The 12639-nt window shown below is 36.0% G+C and overlaps 1 protein-coding gene across 1 annotated transcript in view; it reads right to left on the reverse strand.

Annotated features, from left to right (window-relative positions):
• Positions 1-12639, reverse strand: part of NKAIN3 (sodium/potassium transporting ATPase interacting 3) — an 862357-nt gene that overhangs the window by 19280 nt on the left and 830438 nt on the right. The gene's annotated exons all lie outside the window — the stretch shown is intronic.

Raw genomic sequence — 12639 nt, forward strand, 5'->3', positions numbered from 1 at the left:
AGAAGTGTGGAAGACACACGGTGGAAAGAGAAACCCTCTAGGTTTTAGATATGATTTAAAACAAACAAGCAAAATGAAACAAAACCCAATAAACCTCTATGGGTCTTAATTTTCTTAGATGAAAAATGGGTAAAGTTGATGAATTAGATGAACTTTAAGGTCTTTTCCAGGTCTAGCATTATATGAGTTTTTAACTTTATGAATTACATACTTACAACCCCTTCTGGGTTCTTTTAGCTTCTCTAATAGGAAAATATATACACATATATACACATACACATACACATACACATATACATACACATACATATACATATACATAAATCAGATGTCTAGAGCTCTGGCAGTCAGAGGTTGTGGAAGCTCAATGATAACAAAACTATGTAGTCTATTATTTCCTTTATGCAATCAGTGATTCTGCATCACCATGTCATGTTTTCTTTTTAGGAAGCAGTTGAGGCCTTTGGTTCCCCACAGAGATGAAATGGGGATTCAGAAGTATATTCATATAAGTAGAGGTTCCTAGAGTATTCATAAAATAGAGGTTCCTAATCTGAAATATGAGAATTTATTGTTTTTTAAAAATTGATAACTCAACTCTCTCTGTATTCCTAAGTATTTTATTTGATGCATCAAAAACACTAATGAGAATGGGGTCAAAAGTTTCACCAGCCTGCTAAAATGTTTCATGACAAAAATGGTTAAGAACACCTGGCCCAGGGGCTCTGATGGAGGTTATCCATAGGGTAACTAAACAGATCCAGAGGTTCATTGCCAGCTTGTGGAAGGACAGGCTCATTCCCTCTAGGCAATTATGACTGTTCCCTCTAGAGTCCCCTCCAGTATTCTTTACTGAAGCAGCTCTGTGGATGACTAACACTTACCTTCCTAGGTCATTGGATCCTGGTTTTTATGACTTGTACTATTTAGAGTGAACTGCTTTTCAGGATCTAATTTAAATGCTTTCTCCTCTGTTAAACTTGCCTTGAATCCCCTAAACCAGAAATGATTTCTTTTACCTGTGAACTCCACACTAAATTATAATACAGATAACTATATACAAGTAGCATACTATATATAACTATAATACAAACGTTACCTAATTTACTAGACTATAATTCTCTGATACTAGGGGTCAAGTCTTACTCATCTTATTATTCATTTTATAGGTGACAAAATTGAGGCTGAAAGATGTTAAGTGACTTGTGCAGGGTAACACAGCTGGTAAAGGTCTGAGACAGGATTTGAACATATCTTCCTGACTCAGGCCCAATGCTCTATCCATTGTGCTCCCTAGCTACCACTAAGTCACAGAATTCTAGTTTAAAGATGGAAGGGTCCTCAGAGGTCAGCTAGTGAAAACTTTATCCTTAGCAGGAGTCCTTACTTCAACCTCTCCATTAACTGATCAAAATGTTTGATTCAAAGTAATAGAAAAAATGTAATTGTATATTCTCTCTGCCATCTCATGTCATCTGAGCTAAGGAACCAACCTATTCTTTTCTTCCTCTTGGTTTCTGCATATATTTCAACATTTTCCTTTATTTAAAAGTTCTTTACGTCTTTTCATTCTTTCCCTATGTTGTATATAGGCCAATTTAACCAGTGTTAAGTCAGCTGGGTGGAGTTGATACATAAACTTAGCATTGCTTATTGGTTGCAATCTGGTAACAGATTGTTGGTAAATATAGTTCAGGTATATTCAAATTCTGGTCTGTGGGACACATGTGACCTTCAAAGTCAATTCATGTAGCATTATTATATTTTACTATTATACTTATTAGTAATATGGATTACATTGTGGTCATAAATAAGTATTAAATTCTATATGGGGCTTTTGACAGGTTTTTTGGGTGATTTGGCCCAGAATATCTAAAAGGCTGAATACCCATGTTGAACCTGGCTCTATCTAAGGCAGTTTGGTTTGGTATATAGAGTATAGGACTTTAAATTTTGGATCTTCAGTTGTAATCTGGGTAAACTGACTAATCTCTAATTTCAGTTTCCTTATCTATAAAAATGGGTGAAGGTAATAGTTTGAAATATTTATACCATTTTATATATATAATCTCGATACCCACATCATCCTTTGGAGATAGATCACTAATAGAATTTCCATTTTGTAGATGAGAAAAACCATGGCTCACACTCGTACAACCAACAACTGTCAGAATCAAGTGTCTTCCGAGGCAAGTTCAATTATCTTGACCCTATACCACCTAGTCTACCTCATTTGGTTTTTGTCAAGTCCTATTGAAAAACTCAGCTGTTATTATTAATCAGGCAAAATCCTTAAATTCAGTTCTTGGACAGCCCAATGAACTGTATGCTGAAGCAAATCTCTTACTTGATCATAGGCTAATCATAGTCAACTGTCTTTAAAATGAAATGCTCAAATCTTGCAAATTCAGGCACAAAAGAGGCTGAGGGAGAGAATTCAGCATAAAGGGATCATTTCTAGTGGGGAAAAAATCCAATAAAAAAATTCATCATTCTAATTAAAGCAAAATAATACCAGTATCTTGGTAAATATAGGTTTGTACACTTTAAAGTATCACTTGTAAGAGGTTGCAAGGAAAATTTCCCAAGGCTAAAATGAGCCTCATAAGCAGCATCTTATTATGTGTACATGATAATATCTCCAAGGACATAGGCTTATATATATGGGTCAGGTAACATTCTTCAGATGTGTTACAACTTTCATAATTCACAGATATAGCTTACTTTCCTTACAACACTTTGAATTAAGTTGTTCAAGGATTTTTACTTTTTCAGAAAAGTAACTGGTCCTCAGAAGTGAAGAGAATTGAAGAACCATAACTATAACAGGTTTTATTATTTTCATTATATGCTATCTTACACTGTGGGATCTCTCAGCTCTGTCATCTACTGCTTGTAAGACCTGGGGGAAGACACTTAAATTCTCTGGGCTTCAATTTCCTCATCTGAAAAATGAAGGTGGTTACTAGATGACCTTTAAGGATTCTTCCAGATCTACATCTAGGAAAACACATGAGGAAAAACAGACAGAAGAGAATCAACACTTAGGAAAATAAGTGATACTGATTATATTTACCATGCTTATATTGATCTCAGGACCTATTTATCCTCCCAATTCTGAAAATACATTAGTCAATTTTAAGACTATTTCTAGAAAGGCAGCTTGGAGGAGCAGGAAATGTGCTAGTCCTAAAGTCAGACCTGGATTTGAATCTCAGTTTCAACACTAACTGTGCGACCATGATGCATTCACTTTAACTTTCTGGGACTTAGTTTCTCACTATGTAAAACTGTGATAATAACGAACCTCTCCACCAGCAAATAATAAGAAAAATTTATTTGAGCAGCCCAGTTCTGAAGCAAGATCAGATTAATTAACTTTATAATCTATCCTGCTCATTAAAGTATCTCATAATGCATTATTACATTGCCATTTCAATCCTGTTCATTTCATGTTAAAACAGTTTTCAAACTAGCAAGCCACAACTCTCAGAGTTCACACAGGAACTGTGTTTGGAAGACTATCACCTAAATAATGGTGATGCTAAATTCTATATAATCCCCACCCCCCAAGATTCATAAAGACCTTTTCAAAGAAATTTCTAGGCACATGAGTTTGCAAGTTAATGAGGTTAAAGAAAAAAAAGACATTCATATAATATGTGCTGCTATGTATTCACCAAAAACTAGTGCAAAAAAAAAATCACTCATTTTTTCATTAAAACCATATAAGACAGCATTAAAACAAAGACATTTGACACCAGCTCAGCCAAAAGCCATTCATTCATTCCCAGCTTCTGGCAATTGAAATTTCTGGTAGAAGGAAGCAGATGACCTTCTAGCACTGACTATAGGAACTGGAATCAAGAACTGATCAGATGTTAGGGAGGAATGTTAGATTCATGAGACAATTAGGTTGTAAACCTTAGAAATTTAAGATCCCCACCTGTATTACCACAGTTTGGAACTGAGTCCTATGACCCAGTGTCAACTTCTTGGACATCTCCTCCTCTTGAGTCCTCCCCATGCCAACTGTAGAGAATACTGATGACAGTCTAAACATGTTCTCTCTGGGTTCATATTGAATGGTGACACATTTCTTGGTCTTGCAGTACATGGGGTCTGGGTGCAGGAAGCAGGACCTTCAAAATTCCTTTCTTCTTATGTCACTGTACTTGTTTTAGGTTTTATCCTTTCCTAACAATCCAACTTCCCACCCTCACCTCCTCTCATCCTGGGACAAACATATTGGTGGAAGGTAGCTCATTGGTTTACACAGTTTCTATTGCGATCTTCCAGCATAACAGGACATTTACTCTGTCATTCAAGTTTCCAGTGCACCACCAACTTAATCGTGGGATATTCACTCATCACTGGCAATTAGTTCAAGTAGTTGTAGTCTTTGCTTTTTCAATGGGTCCCTCTTATATTTATTAGGCTGAGGGATATGGAAAGATATTTTGACCCTCAACACAGTGTCCTGCACTAAAACTATGCTGTTCTTAGACCAGATATCCCTGATGAAGGAAACACTGATAATGTAAAATTCTCCTTTGTTCAATTTGCAGGAACTGGAACAGGAGTTGACTTCTACCTCATGGCCTCTTCCAACCTCAGAGTCAAATTAGAGTTCATAAAGTGAATTTCCTTGCCCAGGGCAGTAACCTGAGGGTTAGGACCAACAGCACCAAGCTGAAGGAAAAGCAGGCCATCACCATTGTATTGGAAGAGCAAGAGACAAGAGAGGAAACTCCTGGTCTATATGATTTTAATTTGAAGACTAAGAAAAATAATTATTTTACAGGGAAACCTCCCAAAACAAAGATCCAGTATGGACCTAATGAATTAATGTGAAGTCCCTTTAAATAATGAGTCACTCTAAAAATAGAGGATATTTCCTCCAAAAAAAAACCACACAGAAGTCAAGGTCATATAAAGGAAAAAAATGAAATACTGTAATGAGGAGAAAAGTAAGAAATAGGAAAGTAAGTACAGGTAGAGAAGTGTGGAAGACACACGGTGGAAAGAGAAACCCTCTAGGTTTTAGATATGATTTAAAAACAAACAAGCAAAATGAAACAAAACCCAATAAACCTCTATGGGTCTTAATTTTCTTAGATGAAAAATGGGTAAAGTTGATGAATTAGATGAACTTTAAGGTCTTTTCCAGGTCTAGCATTATATGAGTTTTTAACTTTATGAATTACATACTTACAACCCCTTCTGGGTTCTTTTAGCTTCTCTAATAGGAAAATATATACACATATATACACATACACATACACATACACATATACATACACATACATATACATATACATAAATCAGATGTCTAGAGCTCTGGCAGTCAGAGGTTGTGGAAGCTCAATGATAACAAAACTATGTAGTCTATTATTTCCTTTATGCAATCAGTGATTCTGCATCACCATGTCATGTTTTCTTTTTAGGAAGCAGTTGAGGCCTTTGGTTCCCCACAGAGATGAAATGGGGATTCAGAAGTATATTCATATAAGTAGAGGTTCCTAGAGTATTCATAAAATAGAGGTTCCTAATCTGAAATATGAGAATTTATTGTTTTTTAAAAATTGATAACTCAACTCTCTCTGTATTCCTAAGTATTTTATTTGATGCATCAAAAACACTAATGAGAATGGGGTCAAAAGTTTCACCAGCCTGCTAAAATGTTTCATGACAAAAATGGTTAAGAACACCTGGCCCAGGGGCTCTGATGGAGGTTATCCATAGGGTAACTAAACAGATCCAGAGGTTCATTGCCAGCTTGTGGAAGGACAGGCTCATTCCGCCAGTGGACCCAGATGACTGGAGAAGAAAGTGAGGCTGGTAACTAGCATTCCCCTCACTCAAATCCAATTTATGTACTTGTCAGGGTTATCACCTCCCTGACATCCTGGTCTTCTTAAAAAAGGAAGGACAAATATATTTTTTTAAAGTAGGGGGTGAGTAATGGGAAGTTATAAATCTCATTGATGGGAGAATTACTTTACAGTCATGAGTGCTACTAAATCTGAATGGGGCTTTGAATGCCAGGTAGGCAAACAGGTACCCACAGAAGAATGCAGGGGACCAAAGTAATATCAGACTGGAATAAGTATAGCCAAGGTATGTAATGAGGAACTATGAGGACTCTTAAGACTGCTGACAGCAAAACACCTGTGCTAATGAGACCTGCCAAGTTTAAGGGTCCCTACAGAGAAAACATGAAACTCCCCCCAAAACATTGAACTTAAAGCCAGAATATCTGAATTTGAATCTTATCTTGGCCACATACTATAAATGTGTTCTTAGGCAAGTTACCTAATATTTCCCAAAGATTTCTAATCTACAAAATAGTTTTGATGAAATTATTTCTTATGACTCTATTATAAATTTATGATCCTTTGAACTGCTCTAAGATTAAAAGTCCTTAGATTGAGAAATTAGTCTGGAAGGATGAACTAGAACTGAACTGAAACTGAGACATCAGCTAGTTTCATCATATACCACCAGGATATATATAATTCTATATCTTCTTAAGACTTGACTTTGGAAGCTTTGTGTTCCCCTACAAGGGATCAAGAGTTTCAAGGTTTGCCCAAATATCTATTGGTTTTTCTTTAGAAAACACAGACAAAAATGAGAAGATCAGATAAGATGAAATTCAGAATTAAGTCAGTTTACTGTTGACAAATAGGGTCAGAATTGAATATAAGAAATCAGTCTGGATTACATTCAGAAAATTATGTAAAGCTTTAAAGAATTCTAGGGTGCTTTATACTGTAGTTGTTTTTCAGTATCAACTCTTTATGACCCCTTTTGGGATTTTCTTGGCAAAGATACTGGAATGGTTTTCCATGTATTTCTCCAGCTCATTTTACAGATGAGAAAAACTGAGGCAAATAGGGTAGTGTCTTTTCCAGGTCACACAACTAGTAAGTGTCTGAGGCCAGATTTGAACTCAAACAGATGAGTCTTCCTAGCTCCAGACTTGGCACTTTCCACTGCACTATCATGGTACGAAAATTCATTTTAACACCAAAATTCTTTTAATGTCACGAGTCATGAAAAAATAATTCTGTAATCACTGGAATTCTAAATAATGGAAAGGCATATCATGAATAGAATAAAACCAACTATGGTTTGCACACGAGAAAGGCTGTGAAGGACATCTAAAAGACATGTATAACCAGCCAGACCAATAGGTGGGTCAGTCATAGATCAAGAATGAGAAACAACAGATAGACAGCATGAGAGGTAGATTGGCCTATTCAAAGAAACAGGGCAGGCTTCTGGTGCATTGGTTCTATTTTCTGTAAAGGATTTATTGAAAGACTCACAGAGGATAAAACAGCATGGAAAGACTATGATCTGAACTGCTAGTGGTGGAAGCTCCCACTAGACTGAAATCATGGATTCATCAAAATAGCAAAGAAGAGTTGGTCAAATTAAGAAAGAAAATCAACTCTCCCTCTTTATCCCAGACTTCACATTCTTAGTTGTCATGAAACTGTTACTAAATGAGAATTAAATGTTTGTATTGCTTTTTTTAGAAAACCCTGTTATCTTAGCCTTACAACAGCTAGCATAGGAATGGATAGGACTCAGATATTCCAACATATCTTTTTTGCTTTTGGACCCATTTTCAGTATGTTTTCATTGTATGTTAAAGGAAATGTATATTTGCAGATACATATGTATATATTCTTAAACATATGAGTATATATACACTTATACATATGAGTATATATATATATATATATATATAGCCTCTTCCGTTTTTTTGAATAGGCCAATCTGCCTCTCATGCTGTCTATCTGTTGTTTCTCATTCTTGATCTATGACTGACCCACCTATTTGTCTGGTTATACATGTCTTTGAGACGTCCTTCACAGCCTTTCTCGTGTGTAAACCATAGTTGGTTGTATTCTATTGCCTGCTTATTCACTACATATATAAGTATGGGCTTGGAAAGGAATTTTGGAGAAATAGTGTTTTATCTTTAAGAACTGATTCTGTTCTTTTTAGAAAAATCTGTTTTAGTGACTCTGGATTGGATATGTAAGCAAAGAATTTATGGGATACTAATACAAAGCACTTTCTTGGGGTTGGTAGCCAAAACCCAAACCAACATTATAAATAAGACTAACTCTCCTTTTTGATCCGAACTGCAGAAAATTGGGGAATTTTAGTTGTAAATGCAGATTCATTCCTGAGAGTCTTTTAAACCAAGATGCCAGGATAAGCATAATAGATAGCAATGGGAATATTATCTGAGCAGAGATGATCAAACTTCTATTCTCCTGAACCTCTCCACCAGCAAATAATAAGAAAAATTTATTTGAGCAGCCCAGTTCTGAAGCAAGATCAGATTAATTAACTTTATAATCTATCCTGCTCATTAAAGTATCTCATAATGCATTATTACATTGCCATTTCAATCCTGTTCATTTCATGTTAAAACAGTTTTCAAACTAGCAAGCCACAACTCTCAGAGTTCACACAGGAACTGTGTTTGGAAGACTATCACCTAAATAATGGTGATGCTAAATTCTATATAATCCCCACCCCCAAGATTCATAAAGACCTTTTCAAAGAAATTTCTAGGCACATGAGTTTGCAAGTTAATGAGGTTAAAGAAAAAAAAGACATTCATATAATATGTGCTGCTATGTATTCACCAAAAACTAGTGCAAAAAAAAAAATCACTCATTTTTTCATTAAAACCATATAAGACAGCATTAAAACAAAGACATTTGACACCAGCTCAGCCAAAAAGCCATTCATTCATTCCCAGCTTCTGGCAATTGAAATTTCTGGTAGAAGGAAGCAGATGACCCTCTAGCACTGACTATAGAAACTGGAATCAAGAACTGATCAGATGTTAGGGAGGAATGTTAGATTCATGAGACAATTAGGTTGTAAACCTTAGAAATTTAAGATCCCCACCTGTATTACCACAGTTTGGAACTGAGTCCTATGACCCAGTGTCAACTTCTTGGACATCTCCTCCTCTTGAGTCCTCCCCATGCCAACTGTAGAGAATACTGATGACAGTCTACACATGTTCTCTCTGGGTTCATATTGAATGGTGACACATTTCTTGGTCTTGCAGTACATGGGGTCTGGGTGCAGGAAGCAGGACCTTCAAAATTCCTTTCTTCTTATGTCACTGTACTTGTTTTAGGTTTTATCCTTTCCTAACAATCCAACTTCCCACCCTCACCTCCTCTCATCCTGGGACAAACATATTGGTGGAAGGTAGCTCATTGGTTTACACAGTTTCTATTGCGATCTTCCAGCATAACAGGACATTTACTCTGTCATTCAAGTTTCCAGTGCACCACCAACTTAATCGTGGGATATTCACTCATCACTGGCAATTAGTTCAAGTAGTTGTAGTCTTTGCTTTTTCAATGGGTCCCTCTTATATTTATTAGGCTGAGGGATATGGAAAGATATTTTGACCCTCAACACAGTGTCCTGCACTAAAACTATGCTGTTCTTAGACCAGATATCCCTGATGAAGGAAACACTGATAATGTAAAATTCTCCTTTGTTCAATTTGCAGGAACTGGAACAGGAGTTGACTTCTACCTCATGGCCTCTTCCAACCTCAGAGTCAAATCAGAGTTCATAAAGTGAATTTCCTTGCCCAGGGCAGTAACCTGAGGGCTAGGACCAACAGCACCAAGCTGAAGGAAAATCAGGCCATCACCATTGTATTGGAAGAGCAAGAGACAAGAGAGGAAACTCCTGGTCTATATGATTTTAATTTGAAGACTAAGAAAAATAATTATTTTACAGGGAAACCTCCCAAAACAAAGATCCAGTATGGACCTAATGAATTAATGTGAAGTCCCTTTAAATAATGAGTCACTCTAAAAATAGAGGCTATTTCCTCCAAAAAAAAACCACACAGAAGTCAAGGTCATATAAAGGAAAAAAATGAAATACTGTAATGAGGAGAAAAGTAAGAAATAGGAAAGTAAGTACAGGTAGAGAAGTGTGGAAGACACACGGTGGAAAGAGAAACCCTCTAGGTTTTAGATATGATTTAAAACAAACAAGCAAAATGAAACAAAACCCAACAAACCTCTATGGGTCTTAATTTTCTTAGATGAAAAAATGGGTAAAGTTGATGAATTAGATGAACTTTAAGGTCTTTTCCAGGTCCTAGCATTATATGAGTTTTTAACTTTATGAATTACATACTTACAACCCCTTCTGGGTTCTTTTAGCTTCTCTAATAGGAAAATATATACACATATATACACATACACATACACATACACATATACATACACATACATATACATATACATAAATCAGATGTCTAGAGCTCTGGCAGTCAGAGGTTGTGGAAGCTCAATGATAACAAAACTATGTAGTCTATTATTTTCTTTATGCAATCAGTGATTCTGCATCACCATGTCATGTTTTCTTCTTAGGAAGCAGTTGAGGCCTTTGGTTCCCCACAGAGATGAAATGGGGATTCAGAAGTATATTCATATAAGTAGAGGTTCCTAGAGTATTCATAAAATAGAGGTTCCTAATCTGAAATATGAGAATTTATTGTTTTTTAAAAATTGATAACTCAACTCTCTCTGTATTCCTAAGTATTTTATTTGATGCATCAAAAACACTAATGAGAATGGGGTCAAAAGTTTCACCAGCCTGCTAAAATGTTTCATGACAAAAATGGTTAAGAACACCTGGCCCAGGGGCTCTGATGGAGGTTATCCATAGGGTAACTAAACAGATCCAGAGGTTCATTGCCAGCTTGTGGAAGGACAGGCTCATTCCCTCTAGGCAATTATGACTGTTCCCTCTAGAGTCCCCTCCAGTATTCTTTACTGAAGCAGCTCTGTGGATGACTAACACTTACCTTCCTAGGTCATTGGATCCTGGTTTTTATGACTTGTACTATTTAGAGTGAACCGCTTTTCAGGATCTAATTTAAATGCTTTCTCCTCTGTTAAACTTGCCTTGAATCCCCTAAACCAGAAATGATTTCTTTTACCTGTGAACTCCACACTAAATTATAATGCAGATAACTATATACAAGTAGCATACTATATATAACTATAATACAAATGTTACCTAATTTACTAGACTATAATTCTCTGATACTAGGGGTCAAGTCTTACTCATCTTATTATTCATTTTATAGGTGACAAAATTGAGGCTGAAAGAGGTTAAGTGACTTGTGCAGGGTAACACAGCTGGTAAAGGTCTGAGACAGGATTTGAACATATCTTCCTGACTCAGGCCCAATGCTCTATCCATTGTGCTCCCCTAGCTACCACTAAGTCACAGAATTCTAGTTTAAAGATGGAAGGGTCCTCAGAGGTCAGCTAGTGAAAAACTTTATCCTTAGCAGGAGTCCTTACTTCAACCTCTCCATTAACTGATCAAAATGTTTGATTCAAAGTAATAGAAAAAATGTAATTGTATATTCTCTCTGCCATCTCATGTCATCTGGGCTAAGGAACCAACCTATTCTTTTCTTCCTCTTGGTTTCTGCATATATTTCAACATTTTCCTTTATTTAAAAGTTCTTTACGTCTTTTCATTCTTTCCCTATGTTGTATATAGGCCAATTTAACCAGTGTTAAGTCAGCTGGGTGGAGTTGATACATAAACTTAGCATTGCTTATTGGTTGCAATCTGGTAACAGATTGTTGGTAAATATAGTTCAGGTATATTCAAATTCTGGTCTGTGGGACACATGTGACCTTCAAAGTCAATTCATGTAGCATTATTATATTTTACTATTATACTTATTAGTAATATGGATTACATTGTGGTCATAAATAAGTATTAAATTCTATATGGGGCTTTTGACAGGTTTTTGGGTGATTTGGCCCAGAATATCTAAAAGGCTGAATACCCATGTTGAACCTGGCTCTATCTAAGGCAGTTTGGTTTGGTATATAGAGTATAGGACTTTAAATTTTGGATCTTCAGTTGTAATCTGGGTAAACTGACTAATCTCTAATTTCAGTTTCCTTATCTATAAAAATGGGTGAAGGTAATAGTTGAAATATTTATACCATTTTATATATATAATCTCGATACCCACATCATCCTTTGGAGATAGATCACTAATAGAATTTCCATTTTGTAGATGAGAAAAACCATGGCTCACACTCGTACAACCAACAACTGTCAGAATCAAGTGTCTTCCGAGGCAAGTTCAATTATCTTGACCCTATACCACCTAGTCTACCTCATTTGGTTTTTGTCAAGTCCTATTGAAAAACTCAGCTGTTATTATTAATCAGGCAAAATCCTTAAATTCAGTTCTTGGACAGCCCAGTGAACTGTATGCTGAAGCAAATCTCTTACTTGATCATAGGCTAATCATAGTCAACTGTCTTTAAAATGAAATGCTCAAATCTTGCAAATTCAGGCACAAAAGAGGCTGAGGGAGAGAATTCAGCATAAAGGGATCATTTCTAGTGGGGAAAAAATCCAATAAAAAATTCATCATTCTAATTAAAGCAAAATAATACCAGTATCTTGGTAAATATAGGTTTGTACACTTTAAAGTATCACTTGTAAGAGGTTGCAAGGAAAATTTCCCAAGGCTAAAATGAGCCTCATAAGCAGCATCTTATTATGTGTACATGATAATATCTC

The sequence above is a fragment of the Macrotis lagotis genome, chromosome X (genome assembly GCF_037893015.1).
Source record: "Macrotis lagotis isolate mMagLag1 chromosome X, bilby.v1.9.chrom.fasta, whole genome shotgun sequence".
NCBI lineage: Eukaryota > Metazoa > Chordata > Mammalia > Peramelemorphia > Peramelidae > Macrotis > Macrotis lagotis.